The 22624-nt window shown below is 38.9% G+C and overlaps 1 protein-coding gene across 2 annotated transcripts in view; it reads left to right on the top strand.

Annotated features, from left to right (window-relative positions):
* TNRC6B (trinucleotide repeat containing adaptor 6B) overlaps positions 1-22624 on the top strand; it is a 134566-nt gene that overhangs the window by 40495 nt on the left and 71447 nt on the right. The window lies entirely within an intron of this gene.

Below are 22624 nucleotides of genomic sequence, written 5' to 3' on the forward strand. Positions count from 1 at the left end.
CCTTTTGGTGTGCATATGGTAGATTGGTACTCTGAAATACAAGCCTTACTACTTTAGAATGCATTTTAATAAAGGAACAGAAATTGTAAACAAAATACTTGTTCAAGGCCGAACAATTTAAGATGCTGGTATGCCGTGCTTTAGGGAAAGAAGCTTGATCAGAGAAGAAAACGACAGATTTCCGTTAGCATATAAAAATGGCTTTTTTGTATGACTTCAAACTGAAATCCTGTAATGGTTGGAGTTTTTTCCTGGGTTTTTGTTCAGATGGGAGGAACAGAGCCTTGTCCTAGAAGAGTTGCGGTGATGGCTGTCTTCCGTATTCTTTTCTTTAGGTGATGCAATGGTAATTCAATTTTGATATCATAATTAATTTTTTTTCCTGACCTGCCTGTCAGAGCAAGCAAAAAGATGGTCTTTGGGAAATCCACAGCACAGAACTTTTTTTTTTTTTTTTTTTCCCTTGTGCCTAGTTGGATGTCTCCTTGTGAGAAGGAGGACGTTCTCATTGATTAGCAGTACATTTGTTGCAGAAAGGCTGGGATTTGACTTGGGGTGGTCTTCCTTGCCTTCTAGATAAGCTAGCAATTGTAAGTCCACTGCCTCTGTGACAGTGAGAAACCATTTCTGAAGTAGCCAAGATGAGTTCATGGAAGTTCTAGTGCTGAACATGCACGTTCTTTGCATCATGGAACTGAGCCAAACTTCTCAAAGTAATTGCTGCTATTTCTTTCTATTCAGACTGCCCAACTTACTGTGGTACCAAGAGATACAAAGCTTGTTGAAGCAGAAACTTTCAGAAAGTTCCAGAAGAAAAAATCAGTGCAGAAATAAAAAGTAGGAATTAGATTTCTGCTCTTCTGAATTGTTTCTTAAGATATCTAGTAGTATAACAAAATACGTTCTTGCAGTGAATAATCCGAGGATGTTGTATCGGATTTATCATAGCCTTGTGTTTGCTGTCTTATTTTAGGTGCAAGTGGAAGCTAGAATTACTTTACAGTTGACCTGATTTCTAATTAGAGCTTTCCAAGTGCCTTACAACATTCTCTCTCTATTCTCCAAAACTGTGGTTATTAGAAAGAGAATATGAGATTGGTGATGGGTAGGATTTCTATTTTTTTAACTAATAAATTTATGTTCAAGTGGCATCTAGGATCTTGTCATGCAGACCCTGCCCTAAGGAGTATAATTCCTAATAATGTTGTTAATATTTTGATAAAAGTCTAAAGGTGTGATTTTAGTAATGCAACTAAGATGAAGATACTTGTTTTGTGTAACTGTAGCACAATGCCAGCAAAATTCTATTGTGGGTATTGCTCTTAAATTTAAATTAATCACTTCAATCTTTTTCTACCCACAATCTCAAATTTTCAACTACCTAACAAAATTGTCTGCCTTGGTAGAGCTTGCCTATTGCTGTAAGTGACATTGATCTGGCATGTGAGATAAACAAATGATGATCACACAAAGGATCAGTAATTTGTATTCTTAAGTGACTCCAAAAAGCTGCATTGATTTAAAATCTTTTGCTGTAGATGTCAAAAGAAAAAGAAAAAAAAACATACCTGAAATGCCCTCTTCATATTATTATTTATTTGCATTTGGGATTAGTTGGACATCCTGGAGTGGGTCTAGTGAAAAGCCACAGAGAGGAATTGGAGCATCTGACATAGGAGGAGAAACAGAGAGCTTGGACTGTTTAGCCTTGAAGTGAGAAGATTTGGGGGAAGATCTTATCCATGTGTATAGACAGATACCTGAGGAGGGGACTAGGGAAGACTGAGCCAAACTCTTCACGGTGGTGCCTGGTGAAGAGGCAATGGGCATAAACTGAAATACAGGAAACTCCACTCAAACATAAGGAATCCCGCCCCCCCCCCCCTCCCCCCCCCCCGCCTTTTTTTTTTTTTAAATTGTGAAATGTGGTTACGCCTTTGGAACAGGTTGCCCAGAAAGCAACCCCAAGCGACCATACTTTGAGCAAAGGGGTGGGATTGACAATCTCAGAGATCCCTTCCATCTGCAATGATTCTGTGTACCTGTGTTTACTGTTGTCCTCCTAACTGGTTTGAAATAAAATAGGAGCTTGTGAGTGAAAAGCAGATCATAAGTTTGAATGTAGAGTGAGACATTCACTACAGAAATAGCTGCACCAGCTGAAGATGCTTCCTTCCCTTTCCAGCTGTTCATCAGACTTCCTAGAGTTTACTGCCTCTACCTATGCAGATAGGACTTTTTTTTTTTTTATGAGTGCTTCTAATTTACTTTCCTGAAAAGTTGGCTATGTTAATTTCATTGCCTTTCATAGGCAGCCTGATCTGGGTAACTGTACTGAGATTGCTGAGGAAGTAATTATTCAGAAGATAACAGTTTCGGTAACTGACCTGGGCTGGGAGCTAACTTGCACCAGAGTGCTGGAGCAGTCTGCAAGTGTTTTAACCTCCTAGGCAAGCCCAGCAATTTCTTAATACTTAACTGCATTCCAAGGGACTCAAAGTTGGAGTGGGCAATGAAAGAGCAGAAGCCAAAAGGTACTTCTGAGAGATTTTCAACGGAAGTTCTTACCCAGCCCCAGTTTCATGTGAAATTTCCTTTGCTGAAGTACAGCTTCATAATGGATTACGAGGAGCCAGCACCCATAGATGACTTCTGGCACTTTATATCTGAAATGCAACAGAGTATTTCAACTCAGTTTGACTCAGGGATAAAAGCTTGGCATTGCAAGAGTACCTTCTAGTATTAAAAAAAGAAAAAACAGAAAACCAAAACTTGCTTCAGTCTTACAAACTTTCCTTTTGCTGTACAGAACATTTCTTTTGGGCAGACTTACTGTACTAAAGTTGCAGCATTTTAAGATTTTTTTTTTTTTTTTTTTTGATTGAACTGTAGATTATACCAGAGAACTGCTGACTGCTGGTATTTGTCAGCTTTGTGGGGAGCACTTATCCTGTTAGACTGCATATAAGGTCTTTAGAAATCTTCAATGGATCATCTGCAACATAAATTTTATTTCAACTGAAGCTAATTATGAAGAAGAGAAGTTACTCATTCAAAATCCTTAGGACAAGTGAAATATGGAAATATGAGGTATCTCAAGTCCTGTGAAAGATTTGCAGCTTATGCATGGTGCCTGTGTCACAAAACTGTTGTGGTTGTTGCAGCAATGAGGGCTGCCACTTACTCTAAAATTACTTTAAAAGAAACAAGCCTGCCTGGGCTACTGGAGCTGATAGTGGCCATCTTGGACCATGCTTCTACTCTGGGAGAGGACCAGTTGACTCCTTGAGAAATTGTTACCTCTCAGTTTTTAATCTGTAAATTCCTCCCTCCTCTCAGCTCTCCAGTATATGGTATAACTGCTTGTTACACTTGGCCACATTATTTTGTTAAGTGGCTAATATTTTTGGTAAGAAACCTCTCTCCCTCCATCCCAAAGGAGAAGTTTGGGGAAAGATCAGTATTATTGTGTTTAATTGCAGGTGGACATCTTGTTAGAGGCATTTCTCATATTTTCATCCATTATGAAGAGGTTGACCTGAATTGCCGTGCTTGAGGAGTAAATATTATCTCCACCCAAAATACTTAAATATTACATGGCAGTAGCTTCTTGCCACCTTACCAACTGTAATAGAGTTTTTACTTTTTCACTGCTAGAGCAAAGATTTACAGGCAGCTTTGATCCAGAAACATCTTTCCAAAGCAGTCAAACTTCTGTTGATAAGCAGAGAGCAGCTTCTCTTTGTGCCTTTTTTGGAGTAGGAAAAAAAAAAATCTACTCAAGTCCTTAAATTGAAGTTGTGCTTCTAGTTCTAACAGTATTAATTAGCAATTCTGCCTGTGCTAATAAATTATCCCCTGCTGTCACCATCATAAACTTATACACCTTGATGTACTAGTGAAAGGGATTGTGTAATGAAAAATTAATCCTTTTTGTAAGAAAAATGTAAATGTTTTGCTATTCCTTACTGACACACAGAGAAGTCTGTTTGACAGTAGCTATTAAGACAAAAAGTGAGCCAAGTTCGTACTCATGTTTACTAGCAAGGTAAGCCAAGGTATTACTGCTGCCTAAAGTAACTCAGCTGGCTATTCCCCACCTGCTGTTTTGTAGTAATGGGAGGGAAAAGTCTTCAACTATCTTGGCAACTTGTACAATTGGAAGTGATTCGTATTGTAAGAAATGTAGGAAAACAAGATCACTTCCATAATTTACAAAGTGTCATTGGTTAGACCTACTGGATAGCCTTTTCCCCAGCTTGGTGGTTTACGGTATAGATTCTGAGGCAGGAGTTCTTAATGAGACTCTCCAAAATTGCAGTAATGCCAGGAAGAGATTGCAACCAATGAGGATCACAAAATCATTGTTTTAAATTTGGTAATGTTCTCTCACATTTTTCTTTGACACTTCAGCAGGGAATATTCAATGTCTTCCTGGATTTGTGTGACACTACAATTAAAAGAAAGAAGTAGCTAAAATGGTTTAAGCTGAAAACAGGAATCATACAATTTCAGTTAGAAAGGACCTGTGAAAATCATCTCGTCCAATCCTGCCCTCAAAGGAGGGCTAGATTTGAAGATTAGATCTAATTTCTAAATTGTATTAGGCTTCTTGGGATTATTCTAGAGCCTTTCTGGGCAATCTATTGCAATGTTTGATCACCCTCATGGTGGAGAAAATTTCCAGATATTCAATAAGAATTTTCCTTGTTGCAATTTATGTCCATTGCGTTTCATCTTCCAGTGTGCATGTCTGAAAGTCTGGCTCAGTCCTCATTAAAACTTACTTCTACATTTGCTTACATAGCAGAATTATTCCCCCCCGCCCCCAGCTGGATTTTGTCATTTTAAAGATAAGCGAAACAAACTCTATCAGCCTTCCCTTGTACGTCAAATTAAGGAGCCAGTCTTCCTTTGTTTTCAGCAACCTGCCGATATTGGGTGCACATGTAAATATCACTGCCACAGTGGCATAAAACAACTAACCTTACTCTATCTTATAGAGTTTCTGAAAACTATAAAAAGGTTGCAGTGGTATATCCTGAAGATGTCTGCTTCGGTTGGTGAGAATGACAGACGTTGTTATAAAGTAATACAGCAGTCTTTTGGAGTGTTTCTTCAGTGTTAAAATCCCATGAAAGACCCTAGCCATAGCTTCTGTCCCTGTAGCATAAAACACCGTTCTTACCAAATTTAAAGTAAACAGTTAACTAAATGCTTGCTTAACTGTTTTTTCTTTTTAATGTTTTAAGGACATTCCATATTACAGAAAGTGTTGAGATTTGTCTTGAGTATCATTGCACCTGTTTAATTTACTGGAAGTACCAACCTAAGCAGAAGGTGTTTTTTTAGAAGATTTGTGATGGGATTTTCAAAGTAGCCTCCAAATCCTAATTCAGGTTATCATCTCAGATTTGGGGTACCTAAATTTGGGTGTCATCCCAAATTCTGTTGAAATTCGTGGCAAGTTGTGTCTTTCCTTGAAAACATCAACAACTACGTTCAAAACCAAAGGCATAGCTGATTTTTTTGTTCCGATTTTTCTATGTGTATTTAGAATAAGTAGCCCATTAGAGAAATGTCCCCAAGCACTGAAGTCCAACATCCAAGCATCTGTCCGACATCTTAACAAGCCACCACAGAGACGTGCTCTGAATGTAGTGGCCATGCCAGATGCTTTTTGTCACGGGGTATTGAAGTTCTGTTAGCGTGTCAGAATACGCTTCAGTCCCAGTGATAATTCAGACTAGTTCTGGTATTGGCATCGGAGTAGGGGAGTTCTAACTTTTGAAATATTTCTTTTTCTTTTATGTCCTTGGAGATTTCCAGGGTTATTTGAGGGCGTGAGACTATTAGACTAAAACTCAAGATGAAAACTGGTCCACCTAAGGTTTAAGGAATATTTTCATCACCTTCATATTGTAGGATTCTCTTTACTCCCTGCAGTGGAGTGAGTGGCAGGAGAAGTTTGCATTTGAAGGCAGCTCTACCTGTCTATATAAGGGGGGGGGGGGGGCCTGAGGCATAGAGAAAAGAATTGCCCTTTGTTGTGCAATTGAGTGGGTAGAAATGGATGAGACAGAAGTGAATTCTGTGTCTGCAGAAGCAGCTGTGTTTTAGCCATAAGACTGCGAAGTCAATAATACTGCAAAAGCTGGCTTGCACCCTTTGCAATAATGTACTTCTGAACAATGTAGCAAAACTATGCAGAATTTACACTTGAAATTTAAGCGCTTCAAAACGCCAAAAGTTCCATCAGTTGTCTTCCATATTTTACCATTTTAATGTTACACTTAAATCTTTTGAAATTTTTGTACTTAAAATTAGAGGTATTACCCACAGGAGAACTCTAAGCTGAGTATTCTAAGCAAAAATAATTTAAAATTAGACGTTCCCTTCTGCAAGTTAGTCTTGAAAATATTTTCAGTTGTCATTTCATGATTTTTAAGATTCCCCATTTCACCACCTCAGTGATTTTTTTTTTAATTTTTTTTTTCTTTCAGACCATAAATAAGGAGGTAGCAAAGCGCATATAGTTTATTTTGTCATGAACAGATACAGGCTTTTCATGTACCTCAGCCAACATACGCCATTAGTGTACTGTTATTTTGCAAGTATTTTCTCAATATGTGGAAAAACAGAAGCCAGATGACTGTTGTGGGGGGGAGTTATGGGAGATAGCACAGAAAAAAGTCAAGTTTGGAAGTTAAGTTCTGGCTTGCTATCCCAATGTGTTTTACCTGCACTGCTGCTGAATATTGAGACAGGAAAAAAATCTGTGGACAGTGTGTGTTCTAGGTGTGAATGATTTGGCACTTCTTTTCCCTGAGATTTTACAGTGCTTTCTTCCAGATGTCTTGTGGTAAGAACAGGCTAGTTTGTCTGGGTTCCCCCCTGATCCCCCAGTCTGTATTTCTCCTGCGTAAGAAGTGCACAAAACCTGCTTCTGAATTTGCAGTCTCATCTGATCAAGGGACTTCTTTACATCTGTTGTCTTTCCAAAACAAGAGAAAGTATATTTTCTGTTCCAGCTTGCTTGATTTATAAATATGATACTGCAAAATACCCAGAGTAGATACTGTCACATATTATCCTTGATACCATTGGTTTTTCTAGTTATTACTGTTAGTAGTAATTCTGATTGCTCGCAAAAAGGAGGGTATTCTGATTTTCTGCTGTCTTAAAGAGCTTACTGTACTTAGAAGGGGAGAACACTTGCACACTGACCAAATTTCTAAAATCCCAGAGCCTCTTTATTTCAGACACCACCAGCCCCTCCATCCCCTGTCCTCTAGTCCCTTTCCAGGAAGCAAACTGCCTACTGAACACTCTGTTGACATCTCAATTTCATTGTCCAAGAAGTCTTTTTTTGGGTCTGGTTGATTAGTGGCTGTTTCACCTCCCTCTCCCAAGTTGCCACTTCCTCACGAGCTGCCTGAGGTAACTGCCCTCTGATGTATCGTTTATATGGATGGCTGGACATTGCTCTCATTTCAGCATTTCATTGCTATTTGGATGGCAACTGTTGGATGACATCTTACCTTGGGAGTGAGATAACAGACTTATAGGACAGCAAGCAAAATCATTTAAAGGCTGTTAATAATTTTGAGCCCTGTCTAAATTAGTGTTTTGTCTGTATTCTTAATATAAAAATGTATTTTAATTTAGACAAATTTCTGTGGTATCTACACCAAATTAGTGCCACACACTTTGATTTGCTAAGGACTCACTTTTTAGACTTTTAGCGCAAGTCAGTGGCATCATAAATGTGTATGAGTTAACAGTCCTAAAACTTAGGGGGGTGGTTTTTTTTTTTTTCCCTTTTGCATCCAGTTCAAGTTGCTCAGTGCTTTTTTCCCTGCTTCATCCTCTACAAGGATAAATACATTCATCAAATCTTTATTTTTTGTGTGTATACCCAGATGAATGGTTGAATCTTCCTTTCAAGGAGATGAAGAAGAGAAGGGAAAAAAATCTAATGCTTGTATGTTATATTAGAGTTTGTGCTCTCTTTTTTTTTTCTGTGTCCAGAAAATAGAAATTTTAGTGACTAGAGACAGCAGAGGTTAAAGGATAAAAAAGGTAAATAAAGGATAAAAAAAGTAAATGGCCTTAAAGTCAAAGAACTTGGTTCTAAGTTGTAGATCCGATCTAGATCCTTCAGGGAGTTGCCATTACTGGCTAAAGAAGGGGAGAGAAGAAAAAAAAGGATGCTCTTTATTCCATGTAGAAGATATGACTGACTTTGTATGACTAAAAATACTGTGCTCTGTGGTCAACATGGTATGAATTAAAAACTTGTTTACAGAGATATTTTGGAGCTTTTAAGCTCCGTTGCTCCTCTGGCATGCTGTGATCTGGAGAGCTGGTATGATTTTCTTTTACTCCTACCTATTTGCTGAACTCTTTGCCCTTCGTCAAAGTTGATCATATTTGGGGGTCATATTGTTTTTAGGTTAGTGCATACATTTGAATATTTGTGACAGCTACAGCTTGTAGAATTTTCTGCATGGATAGCTAGCTGTTCCTTTCCTGACATTTCAAACTGAAGGGCTGTACATGAAGGCAAATTAGTTAGGGAAGATGTTCAAGTCACTTGGAAAGATCAGTTTACAGATTTTTGCAGCAATAAATAGTTCTTTTATTAGAAAAATGAGTCAAATTAGGGAAATCTTGTCTTACAGTAATCCACTGAATATGCATTCCTTTTGTATTCTGCTTTTACTTTGGGTTTTTTTTTTTTCCTTATTTAACTTAGCATATTATGGTTCCTTTAATGAGAACAAAGGAAAATGGGTTGGTGCCAGCTTCAACCAAGATGCCAGAAATTCCTTTGCTCAGAGGTTTCCGGGCCAGTGACTGAACTCCCCATACTAAAACTAAAGGCAAGTTAGAACAATTTGTAGAGAGGTACTGCTCTATCTCACCATAAATAAATAATAATAAAAAAATATAAAAACTTTAAGTGCAGTATAGCTTCCTTTTAGGTGGGGCAGGGGAAAAAAAAAAAAAGATTGGACTAGAATAAGACTAACTCTTTCAGTCCAAAATCTTCCTTGTCTTTTGTGAGACCTTGTATTTGTAAGAAATCTGCTTTGCACGAGCATACTAAACCAAAGTGAGTAGAGTATACTGAATTTCAGTAGAAGCAAAGGCTCCTTATAAAGTAGGGGTCCTGTTGTGGTAAAGTGTTCATAAACATGAAAGATACGATTTTCATTAAATATTCCAATGTGGCCGGATGAAAATGCTTGCTGCTGTTTGTTTTAAAATGTTTAAAGCTTCAAGGCTTAAACGGGGGGAAGGAAGGATTTAAGCAATGAGTTTATTACTCCTTTTGAAAGGCATAGTAACAGCTATCGTTGATGGAAGGTCAGTTGAATCAATCATCTAATTATAGATTATAGTCTCCAAAATCATGATGTTTCTGAGGTAATAGTAAGGAGGAGATTAACCAAATTCGAAGAATACTAATTTGCACAAGTTCCCTTGCATGTTATGTTACTGGAAAGTACTTGTTGAATTTTCAAGGATATGGGTATAAGAACTTATTCAGTGTTTAGAGGGGGACTTGATGGAATGGGAGTTGATGGTTGGGGTCTGCTCTTTCAGTTCCTAGCGTAGTTAAAGTCTCATGCAATTGCTTTCTATGTCTGTATCTTTCCCAATTAAGTCTGGAGTCTCTTGTCCAGTTTTGGTAAAGTGAAGGTGAGGAATAAGAAATGATAATATAGTTATAATTACCAATATGTTAAACTTCAGTAACTGCCTGGAGGAGAGACCAAAATTAATTTCCCCACTAGAAGAAGGGCTTCAGGACAAAACAAAAGATTATCTGTTCTGGTTATGTCTGTTAATAGCTACTCATCATGTGTGTTTTGGGATTAGCTGCAGCATATGCTTTTTTTTTTTTTTGTCCAGGTACTGAAAGAGTTGGAAAAAAAAGTTATGGAAAGAAATCTGCTTAGGGCTCAATATACTGGTAGAGCCTTGGCATCAAAGGAGAACTGGCTGTGCGGGAAGCTGGGATTAGTGCGGTAAAGAGAGGTTCAGTGATGCGTGACAGAGATTCATAGGAAATGAGCTTTCAGTTCCGTTGTTCATGGAACAACTTTGTTAAGAGGCAGCTAGAAAGCTTAATCTTTCTCCAGTTTGGAAAGGGCATTTGAGGAGATTGAGGAAGTGGAGGCATAGTGATGGATTATTTATAGGCTGAACAGCTAGGGAAAGTATTGTGGCAGATTGAGGAAAAATTAGGTGGAAAAGTGGGTGTTTGCAAAGTTGGATGAATGAAGTTTTCCTTCTGACTCCTTGTCTTTCTGTGAGCACTTCATTAATGTATGGGGTCAGAACTTTTGACTTGGCCTCGAAGTTATGTATAGTTCTTAAACTTAATATGCTGTGAAGTTTTCAGGCCTTGTATTCTTTATTTTGTCCCTGGCAAGATATGAATGAGATCTGAGCTTTAGTATGGCTCCAAAGCACTGTTGCAATATAAGTTTTGAGTAATAATGATGGTATGGTCCATTCCTAAAATGTGTTCATAGGTGCCTTTGTGTAAGGGATGCAAAAGCTGTTGTAACCTTTTTAGAAAGCGAGCAAGCTTATCCTTTGTCGGACGCTTTTTGTCATAGTATTTTTCTCTGAAGAATTTACATTATACTTTTGGTTACTATAGTTAAAATCCCCTGCCAGCTCTGTTTTCACAATTCTTCAGCATAAAATGTCTCACTACTCACTAAATGTGGGGGGGGGGGTAACCCCAAAACAAAACTCTGGTTTTCCTTGGGAATGAGTATTTTGTCCTTGAAGAATGCTTGAACATTTTGAAGTTTTGCACTCCTGCAGAAGGAGAGGTCATCTCTCTTGCACAATGGCTTATGTGCAATCGCTGTGAAGACTTTAAAAAAATACTATGTTTATACAGCCAGATTTAACTATTGTCTTCACTTTTCACAAGTGTTGACCATTCAGCCTGTCTGTCTGTTCAGAGAAAATAATTTCAAAGTGATCAGAACTATATCTTATGCAGGACTGAGATGTCTGTGTCAAGTTCCTAGTTGTTACCAAGTCTAGGAAACGAGATGCTTTAGACTTCTGGTTGTAACCTTAATGTTTTTAATTGTTCTCTTGAAATAATTCATGTGGCAGTTGTTAGAGCACACAAGGAATAGTTAAGACTCTTAATTCTGTTCCTGCTTGCTTTTTATTATTCGAAATTGTGCAATTACGTAACCTAGTCATAGAATCGTCTAGGTTGGAAGGGACCTTTAAGATCATCTAGTCCAACCATCAACCTAACTCTGAAAAATAAATAAAAAAACCAAACCCATCACTAAACCATGTTACTGAACACTATGTCAATCCGTCTTTTAAATACCTCCGGGGATGGTGCCTCAACCACTTCCCTGGGCAGCCCATTCCAATGCTTAATAACCCTTTCTGTGTAAAAATTTTTCCTGATGTCCAATCTGAACCTCCCCTGGTGCAACTTGAAGCCATTTCCTCTTGTCCTGTCGCCTGTGACTAGTCGTCACACAGGTGTCTCTCCCCTGAGAGTTATGCTTTTAGCTTCATCCCAGGAAATACAAAGGGACCTTTCTGATCCTTTCTGAACTTGCAGAAGTGTGCTTGCTAGGATTCTAATCCAGGTTGGTTGGTCCACTGGTGACTGGTTGGGGAGCTGGGGAGGAATCAGCTTCCAATTATCTTGTATCTGTAACTGCACCACCCTTGTGGGGTTGAGGGAGGGAGGTCTAGGGATATCAAACTGATGAGCTGCAGTAGGATAAGAGGGCATATAGGCTTTGCTTTGGGCAAAAAAAATAATCTGTGCTTTTTGCCTCTGATACTTCAGGAAGCAAATTCTTCACCAGCAGGAGAAAAGACAGTTGGTGAGAAGGCATTCATGCTATGAGAAACTTGTTAGTATTTGAGGTTTCTGCTGAGGAACTGTGTCAGGAGGAGCTGAATTGACTTTTTCACTTTCATACTATCAGCTATGAAGAACTTTGTAGGGGAAAAAATAAGTCTTAAATGTATTGCTGCCTGTATGTGGACAATGCAGAAAGCCCAGAGGGTGGAGTCCAGTGTTGTAGGATGGCGAGGGCGCAGCCTTCATAGTAAGTAAGATACGGCATCAATCTGTAGGACTTTGAGCCCAAACAAAATGCCAGCCCATGAGACAGGGAGTTTTGCATAAGGACTGGGTGAACTCGAATCCTTTTAAAATTGAGTAAAGATCTACAGATCAGACAGTCCAGGTCTCATTTTTGAGATGGCAACTGGAGAGTACAGTTGATACCTCAGTTGGTCGAGTGGACGCTGGAGCATGCCTTTGCACATAATGTTGAAGCCTAACGTATTGGTTCTTATCAAAAGGTCATCAGAACAGATGAGCTGTTATTAGAACCACAATGCAGCTTAATGTGAATTAAAAACCCCACTCCTCTCATGTCTCAGTTGAGATACGAGCTCAGGGAATCCATGAGTGTAAGCATCTCTCTTAATGTGCGTGTGTGTGCGTGTGTATGTCTGCTCATACTGGATACTGTCCTCCTAGGAGCACTGTGAAGCTTCATTACAAGTTTTTAAAGTGCTTTATGATCCTCAGATGGAAGGTGCTTAGAAATGAAGTGTTTGTAATCAGATAAGTTAGTAGCACATAACAAGGATATAACCTATTAACACTAGCTATTAACAACGTTGTTAGCATCAGAAAGCTTAATGGTTAGGTTTTAAAGTGCAATTGCCCTCTGAAAAGGGATGTGCAGATTTCACATATGCTGTGTACTTTTATGCTCTACTACATTGTTTTCTGAATTACTGTGCTGCTGCTTCTTCCACAATTTTGGTTGGGGAAATGCTGCCTTAAAAAAAACCTAACACCCCTGCCCCCCCAACCCAACCAACCAAAAAAAACCCCCACCCCAAACTGAAACAAAACCCCAAAACTTTTTTTGTGAGCCATCTTAACCAATATGCCAAGAGGAATAGATAAAGAAGGAAGTATGTTTCAGTTGTTAGCTTAGTTAAATAAATGCTTTAACTTTTTTTTTTAATTTATTTTTACATTAAAATAATAATTTTGAAGTTGCTTCCAAATAACATTTTAAAGGAGACAAAACATGGGTAACTTCCACCTTGTCAAGTGGGGTCCATGATTCTTCATGAAAGACAAACTAGTCAAGGCAAAAACCAAGGCCCATGGCCCATAAATTTCTAACAGAATGCTGAATAACCCAAGATGTTTTATCCATGGTACAGTTATTTAAGAATTGCCCACACTGGTCTCTAAATATTTTTGGTTCACTGATTATTTGCTTGTTCCAAAAAAGTTTTCTGATTAAAAAAGCTTCATCAATAGAACACTGACAAGGTGACATTTTATAGCAGTGGTTAATGCTTGATACACAGCAAGTCGAGTGCTGGTTGCTTTAAGTCATCACAGTGTTATCAACTCCTTAAAGTAAAAGCTTCCAGGACTTCAGAACGGAGAGCTGGCAAGTCCTACTGAAGTTAGGAGGATTTATAAGTAAAACAGTTTGGCTTTTGAGAGGGAGGAAAATTATCTGTAGCTTAGTGCATACTGTCATACTCGGTGTGAACACATATAGAACATGCAGCTGCAATACTTCATGTAATTTTTCAGAAGGGGGATAGCTGTTTCATAAATATGCATATGCGTTTGCTTTTATGAAACTTTGTGTGAATCAGATGCCTAGCAGTTGGTTTGGGGTTTTTCCTTAGATATTCAGAGCAATTGTGGTGATCTCTTCGGGTGTTGCCACAAATAAGAACATATTCCCTGAGATTTCACCACATTTCCTTAAATTGCTGCCTTTGGTTTAGCCCTGCCAGAGAGCACGGCAAGCTGTTACATCCAGCAGCCCGATCCTCTGCTCTGGATTAGACAGAGCAACCTGAAAAGCTACCATCTAACTGCTTTTGTTTCAGTATAAGTACCTGTAAAGGCAATACACCATCAGCTATTTGATGAGTTTCATGAGCCTGCAGAGATAGAGGTACGAGGGGTTAGGGTGCAGGCTGCAGTCCTGTTGAAGAAATGACCTCATTGGGGGATGATACCACCACCCCCACCCCCACCCCTCCTTCGAGAGTTTCTGTACCTTACCATGAGGGCAGTTGGAGCAAAGCATGTCAAAACCTGAGCCATATTAGCCATTCGTGCCTCCTGATGCTTTTTTGAAGAATAATGTTTAGCTGATGACTTGCGTAGCATGATAATACAAATTAGTGATTTTTATTCTCATTCATAAGATGTGTGGCTTATGCCCCCCCAAATTCATTCCTACTGAGTGCCCCCTCATGACTTTTAAAGTTAGTTTCATTCTGTGGTATTTTTTCACTGCTCATGTGCTGTTGGTTTGGGTTTTTGGTTTTTGTTTTTTTTTTTTTTCCTTTTTCTTTTTTCCACTTTCTACATAGTTACAGTGCAAAACCGCACAGAATTACATATTTGTGTATTTTAAGAGTTCAGTCCGGAGGATGCTCCTGTGAGCTGCTGTCAGTTACCTTGCTGCCAGCCATGGGTCCCTTACACCGCTGACTCAAGCTTTTGTTACCTGTCTTGGGGTGATTTGGAAGCAAGTCTCCTCCCAGCAGAATCGCACTTGCATTCTGTTTTCCATATTCTGTTTCTGAACTATCTTCTTTAGCGTTTCTGCGCATTCAAAGTGATGTCTGGAAACCTCCTGCGGATTTTTGTTTTATGTAGCGGTGTGCTGGGATTCTCGCTTTCAACCGTTGGAGCATTTATCTATGGAAATTGCGGGAAGAGACTATCGAGTGTCAGCCTGAGTATTAAAACAGTGAAGGCAGCAGGAGAGAGGCAGTTTGCTCTGCTGTCCTGTGGGTCTCCACACCTCTGAACTTGGGTCTCAGGTTTATTGTGTGTGTGTCCTGCGGACAGCCCAGTTACAGCCGGGATTCATGGTGGGCTGAGGATGAACCTCTTCTCTTCTCCTTCAGTCAGGATGGGGGACTTCTTAAAAACGTGGTTTCCTCTCGAGGGTAAGTACCAGGGTCATAGGTGCCCTGGTACGCTGCAGACGAGTGCGTGTGGCCAGTGGGACTTGCACATTTCATCATTCACCCTTTATCGGTTCTAGCAACTTAAATGTAGAATTAGCATAAGCGCCTGCTTTGCTTTAAAGAGAAAAGCTCCAGCTGAGTTGCTCTCCGTATTCTCACGGCTCACCTGTTTCACCCTTTCTGCGTATTGCCTTCGCCTGACGGACGGAGAAGACCCGAGCGGGGAGAAGTCCTTGTGTATCCCCCGCCCTCCCCTACCTCGGTGCAGGCCGAGCTCTGTCCCTTTAAGGCGGGAAGTAGGCTGGCCCCGCCCCATGATTGACAGCCGCCTGGAGTCACATGACCCGCCTCTATTTGAAGGTCACAAAAAGCTGCTTCCTTTAGAGAGAGCAAGAGGGAGCGAGAGGGAGGGAGCGAGAGGGAGAGTGAGTGAGGGAGTTCAAGCCAAAATGGCCGACAGAGTCTCTGCTGGTTTCTGAACATTTGAAATAAAAATTAAAAAAAAAAAAACTACAAAAACAACAGCAACAAAAAAAGAACAAAAAACAAAACAAACACAAAATCATTTTTGGATCTTTTTTCATTTCCATTTCTACCTTGTATGCCTCAACTCGCTGGATTTAAGCACTGCTGCACTTTATGAGGTTAGTGGTACGTTTATATTTTATTATTATTATTACTGTTTTTACCTATAAGTAGATTTTTAAGAGCCTGAGCTCACCGTTTTCGTCCGTGTTTTTTTCTAGCACAGATACTTGCTTCAGATCTTGTTTGGGTTTACGTCTAAAGCACTTTTTAGTGGATTTTTAGGGCTTTTTGGAAGGAGGTCTCCATAGAAGTGTATTGTGGATTTTGAAGAGCTTTGTAATGTAAAACACAGGCAAATTACAGAAGATCGTTTGTGTTTTCTAAGCTGGTGAAGTACAAGATAGTACTGAAAATCTTGTTTTATTTAAATAGAGGCTTCTTAAACAGTGATTTCTTCCCCCCAGCACCCGAAGCTCTTAAATCTGCTGCAAAAATTTGCATATATAAAAATGGTTTTGCATTCTCTCTGCTGCTGGGTCCGACAAGGGACAGATGGGGAAGTGTTCTCACCGGCCCGCTCTGCCCAGGGAGAAAGGGGGAAAAAAAACCAACCAAAAAGCCTAAAATCAGGCACCCAAACATGCACAACGCCAGGTTTGGGGGCTGAGAGGATCCTCGGGCTGGCGGAGCGCACCCCGCCGCCGGCGGGCTCCTGCGCGGGCTGGGGCCGGGGCTCCCTTCCCCCTCCCTGGGGCGGCTCTCTTTGGGGCCAAATGGTCCTGTGCCCCCCCGAACATGGGGCATCGGGAGCTACGGGCGGCTGGGCGTGCTGGGTAGCGCCGGCTTTCGAAAGGTCTGGCCCCGTCCGGGCGCCCAGAAGGTAAAGGAGGGGGGGGGTACCCTTCTCGCCTTAACGGGTCTGGCGACTGATAAAATGTGGGGCAGATATTTAGGAATGCGCGCTTGCCAACGTAAGAGCGGAGTGCTGCTGATGTTTTGTAGACTTTTGCTCTGTATTCTTTAGAAAACGGGTATTCACCTGCACGTTAGTAAATGTAGGCTAAAAAGCTGTGTTTTGTCGCTTTTTGCCCGTCGTCTATGTTACTAAAAATTTAAATCCAAGTTATTTTTGCATCTCCCTCCAGAACCAAGCAGAATATTAAAGGGGAATAGCTGAAGCTTGCTTTCAGAGAACAGGCCCCTCCTCCTACATTGTAAGAGTGTGATGTAATGCTCCTTTCTGTGAGGGTAAACGAAAAAAATGTCTGTGGTGGTGTACGTTATTCTTCACCCCTTCCTGATAGGCCTTGTACTGTGATATTTTTTGTAGCTGGGTACTTAAGTAGCAGTTAATTATGCAAATAATCACGTGAGTGTACTTTCACATTGCAGTGTATGTATGCATTGATTATGGTTAGCAGGTCAAATTTGTAAACCTACAAGATGGGTCAAAGCTTATATTTCTTTGTGGCCTTACATCCATACAGTTAAATACAAGTGGAGGAGACAAGATTTGGATACCGTTACTGAAAATATATCGAGGTGTCCTGATTATAGTCTTGTAGTAGTATATATCAGGATTTTTTTTCTTTTTTTTTTTTTTCCCCTCCACTGCATAGCAAATATTTGAAATAATTCTACAGTATATTAAATTTCTCTTGGAAATGAAAGGTGCTTTTTAATTTTAAATTAGAGCAAGCCAGTAAAAAAGAAGTCCACTGAAATTTGGTATACTGTATTGTGCTGATAATTTTGGTCTCAAAAATTTAGTAGTAATGGGTAACTCTGTGTATGAAGTAATACATTCTTCCTGGTTAGGGTTAATTAACTTTATCAGATTCCACCCTTGTGTTATTGGCATGTATTTGTGTGAGGGAATATTATAAAAATGTTCTGTGTCTTCAACCTGATGTGGCCTGATGGCTTTTTTTTTACTGATAACTTTCGAGGGCTTAAGAGATCCTGATGTAGCCAGAATATGTTGAATATACCTGTTGATGGACAAGCTTAATTAGGCATTAGAACTGTTTTTAAATACAGTATAAATACAGTATAAAGTAGTAGTGTTCTCAGATTTGGTACTTATTCGACCAAAATATTAATTGTGTAGTTTGTGTGATAATTGCTATAGCATGGGATGGCTGAACTCAGGAAGTAATGAAAAACTAAGTTTTATCCTGCATTAGCAGTACTGTAGGACGTAGTTTTCCCAGAATCCCCACTTGAGAAAAGTACTCACCTTTCCTGTGTATTTTTCGCCTTTGTGCATTACTATCTGTTATACACTTCCAAATTGTGTAAACGTTAGTGTAGCTTGATAACTAGGAGGATGGAATACAGAATATTTTCTAATAACTGCAACTGCTTATAGGTATAGAAGCTGCCATGGGTCAGACAAAAAGCAACTATTGAGAATAATATAAGTGATTCCAGTACAGAGTCTGTTAAGCATTTAAGTAGCTTTGTGAGACAGTACACTGAATAGGAAGGACCAATTGAAATAATTCCTCATATAAATATGTCTTTGACCTATCAAATCTTAGTGTAGGGTGTATTGCAGACCCTGCAGCCTGTGAAATGATAGGATTTTAGAAGTGTGAGTCTGGACAATTCTCAATATTGTTTGTATGCAGTACGTTTGTGCAGTACAAAGGGAAAAAAATACTTATTTAAAATTTTGAGAGACTTGAGTTGCAATTTCTAGATCAGTTTGAAGCTTGCAGAAGTGTTGGGGTGGAGGAGCCTTTTTTACTTCATTCAGTTTACAGTGATGACAGTGGGTTTGGAAGCATACTTCATTTTTCTCTTTGCATTTGTATGTCTGGTATCTACAGGAATCAGTCCCTTTCCAAAGTAGGCTATTTTAGTAGATTTAAAACTACAGTGAAGTCTGTAGTCAGCAGAGCCCCTGGAGTTTTTTCCACTACATCTAAGAGATTCTTGAGAAATAATTGACAAGAAAAGCCTTATTACCATTGAGCTTCAATATACAGGAGTCTGCAGTTATAATGGGAAAAAAAATTCAGGGAAAACAAATGTCTGAAAATCAGTATGCTTACTTTCAGCAGCTTTTTTTTTAGTGTGTCTCTCTCCTGCTGGGAAGAAAAAAAAATAAAAAAAAGAAACTTCATAGGATCATATAGTCCGTGCCAGCTTATTTCAGCTAAACTTAACCTTTTGAGACCTTTGTCTCTTACTTATTAATAGATGGCTGAGTAGGGGAGAAAGCATCCAAATCTATAAATGAAGAAGAATCTATAGAATTAGTGTATTGCTGGAAGAGAATTTTTATAAGTACCTTTCCTAATACCACTGCAAAAACGTGTTGTGGTGTGTACCTTGAAGCAGAATTCTTTAATTCTGGTCACTACTGATGTACTTTCCTTTTCATGATCAGGGTGGAAGGTGAGAAGTTTAACTTACAGTTTATTCTGAACAATATTTGTTGGAATCTGCACATTTGGTATTGTCTTAAGCTGGCAGTTGCTATATAGCTGAAAAGTCTGAGGAATTTTTTTGTTTTAACTGATTAAGAAGAAACCCACTGCCTTCTTAAGTTCTGGTTTCCTATTTAAACAGCTCAAGATTTGAGGCAGGAAAATAAGATACATAGGATGCTTAGGTCTGAAAAGCTATGCTTCATATCCTACCAAGGGGGTCAGGTTCCTGAAAGTCTCGTTAAGGGTGGTGTGTAATGTCAGGGAAAAAGTAAGATGTCTTTTCCCTTAGAAGAATCCTGTTGGGGACGCTGTTTAGATTTTAAGTGGCTAAACTTTAAATATTTAGCTATAATTATTGCTCCAGAATTAATCTGATAAACAGATGTAAAATTCAGTTTAGATGAATACAAAAATTTATTGCTTCTTAAAGCAAGAGGAGTTCAGTATTTATTTCAACAAACAGCAGCTTTAGTTGCTAATGTAACCCTGGCATTTAGTTGGTATGATTACTTGTGCCGTATTTCAAATATCATTCAAACAAGATACCTAAAGTTGGGTGTCAAGATAACACTTTTTGGCCATTTCAGCATTGAGACCAAATGTGGAGGCATTGTGGAGATTAAAAAATACTGTATACCGAAAATATGTCTATTTTGTTTTAGCGATAGTGCTGTAATTGTTTTGAAGGGCACAAGAGAAGTGGTGCCTTTCTGCATCTGCTGAATTCCAGCTCCAGAGTTGTACATTTAGCACTTTTCACTGCTTAATTTCTTTTTCTCCCTTGTACATAGGCTTCCAACTCAAGAAGACAAGTTTCTTTTTCTTCTTTGTAGAGACAGAGCATATATTTTGGGAGCAGCATGAATATATGCAAACCCTCCATTTTTTTTTTTATATGTAATGCCATCAACACACTTCTGAAAGGAATACCTAAGGCTTTTATGGATGTTGTCATTTTAAAGGTTATTTTCCTGTCTGTGTACAGTTAGCTGGCATTATAGTTCAGGGCTGAAACGCTCTGGCGCTGCTAGAATTATACATTTATAACCACTTATGAAAAGTCATGTCTGGTTGATGACTGAAAAGTCATGAACTGGTTGATGTGATATTTGGATATTATAGGATAAACAAATTGAAAGATAAACCTTGATCCGCTTTCAGAATATTGTCATTCCAGGACTACTTTTAATTGGCTCATTTAGTTGTGTGGGAAAATAAAACGGGATATGAACCCTGGTGTTATTTCAGGTACCCAAGAGCAGATCCATTAATAAAACACAAAATGATCTTTAAAGGCAGAACAAATCAAAACAAGGGTTAAACAGCATGGGAAAATGTGGACTAATACACCTGGAGAGAAAATACTGAGGGGAGTCTTGTTAAAAACCACAGGTAGTTCAGGGTGAGAGCTGAGTACTGTTCCTTTCAGTGCTACGATTTGTGTCTGAATTTAATTAAATGGATGCTTGTGTATGTTAGGCAGAGAAAATTATTTAAAAGTACTTCGATATCAATAGGTGGAAAAAATGCTTAGAAGTACAAAGCACATGAATTAATACCATTTTATGTTAAATTGAGACTTTTAGAGGTGAAACATAGCCTTGGAATTTACTACAACAAAACCAAAACAAAGCATCAAGATACAACTGTGGTTTAGTTCGTGCCAGCAGGGGAGTGCTTCACTTCTTAGGATGGTACTTGTGAGGCCTTCAGAGCATTTTGAACAGTGGGGGAGGTCAACAATTTTTGAGGTAGCTCAAATAAGAGCAACAAAACATAATCGAGGGAGGTAGGCTAGCAAAAAGACACTTCAGATTTTTTGTATTTATTTTTATGGATATATACTCTGCAAATGAATAGGTAGTAGTTTAATTTGTATCAGAAAACCATTATTTTTGACACTGAGCTCCATCGTAGTTGAACGTGCTTTGAACAGGATAGTTGTTTCAGCAACTAAAAAGCAGAAAGGCATGAAAGAAAGTGGCCATTCTTTTATTTCTTTAAGGATACACAAAACTCGGCTGTACATGCTTAAATTATGAAATAAGGGTAGAGTGCTCATCTTTCCCAGTGTTCTTTGTAGGTGCAGAGTTAGGGCTTCCTGAAGTACAGATTAGGTTCAGATATACAGCTGAACCCAAAAGCTGATCTGAACTGGACCTGAACATTGTCTTCATTTTTGAATCAGAGGAGAAGTATTTTGAGAAAAATAAAACAATGGAAAAATACTTCTAGTATTTTCAGTATTATTATTTTTTCCTTTTTTAAGTACAGCATTTGTTAAACAGCACAGTCATAAACTGCAGTTCCTCTGTAACTTCACAGTGGCTGTTGGGCACAGCCACCGTGTATGTGAGAACACGCAAAACCTCAACTACAGTGAGACTGCTGGAATTTATTTTTTAAGCATGTACCCACCATAGCATTTTTTAGATTTTGAGCTTTTGGGGCTGGTCGACCTATATGAAAACAGGAAAGTTAAATACGTATTCTGTTAATGCCACTTAACCATTAATTAGAGTTGAGCTCAATTGTCCCATTTTACATGTGCTCTGTGGCAAATATACATGGATGTGTTGTCATCATGGTTCAGCCTACATTTGTGAACTTGGTTACACCTGAGCCATCCAGTTCTCCAGGATGCAGTGTCCTGTGTCACTTAAATCTTCCTTAAAATAAGTCTTCTGTGTTTCTTCCACCTTTTTTTCCTCTGGTTTAAATTTACTGTTTGTAGTAGAAGACATCGCAACTCTAATATTAGAGTCCTAATGGAGCAGCGTTCGTGTTCTTGTTGCAGCTTCTGTGTGAGCATTTATATTTTTAATTGTATATAATTTTAGTTGGGCAATCATGCTTGATTCAGGGTCTGATTTAAAACACATGGTTCTAATTCGGTGTTGATACTCTAGATATACTTGTCTACAAAACAGCTTTCTTTGGCAAGAGGGTGACTACTACTGAGAACTTACTTCATCAACTAAAGTGAGACTGAGATATTCTGATACATCACTTTGCCAGCTAAATACACAGCATGTTTATGCTCAGCCTTTTGCTGAACAATTCATAGAGAGGATGATTTGATCGCAACATAGAAGTGATTTTTGGTATTTTAATGCTTGGAAATTCTAATCCTGTAACTTTTGCTGGATTTTTTTTTTCCAGGCTATTTTACCTCTGACTGGAGAGAGTTTGAGAACAATAAAAATGAAAATGGATACCTTCTATATGCAAGGGAGGGGAGGGCAGAAGGAGCCAAAACTTAGCTGAGATAGCTTATATATATGTGCATCAAAAGCTGCAAAATAGAAAATAGTAGTTAGATCCCCATGTGAATATTTAAATATATATTCTCCTGTATTCTAGTTAAGACTATATGAGTAAACCTTTCCTATTCTGTTAGGCTTTACTTGGGTACTATTAGTGCTATTGCCCCACTGTTCTATTCAAAGGAGCTTTTATGGTAAATACTAAAAAAAAATAATGACTGGCTAAAAAATGCAGTGCATAAATAGAGGATATCCTATTTAGGTTATACGTTCTCTGTGTAGCTCTATTTCAGTTTGTGGATGTGATCAGAAGTTCATATGCACTGGTTGAAATCA

This window comes from Numenius arquata, chromosome 2 (genome assembly GCF_964106895.1).
Source record: "Numenius arquata chromosome 2, bNumArq3.hap1.1, whole genome shotgun sequence".
Classification (NCBI taxonomy): domain Eukaryota; kingdom Metazoa; phylum Chordata; class Aves; order Charadriiformes; family Scolopacidae; genus Numenius; species Numenius arquata.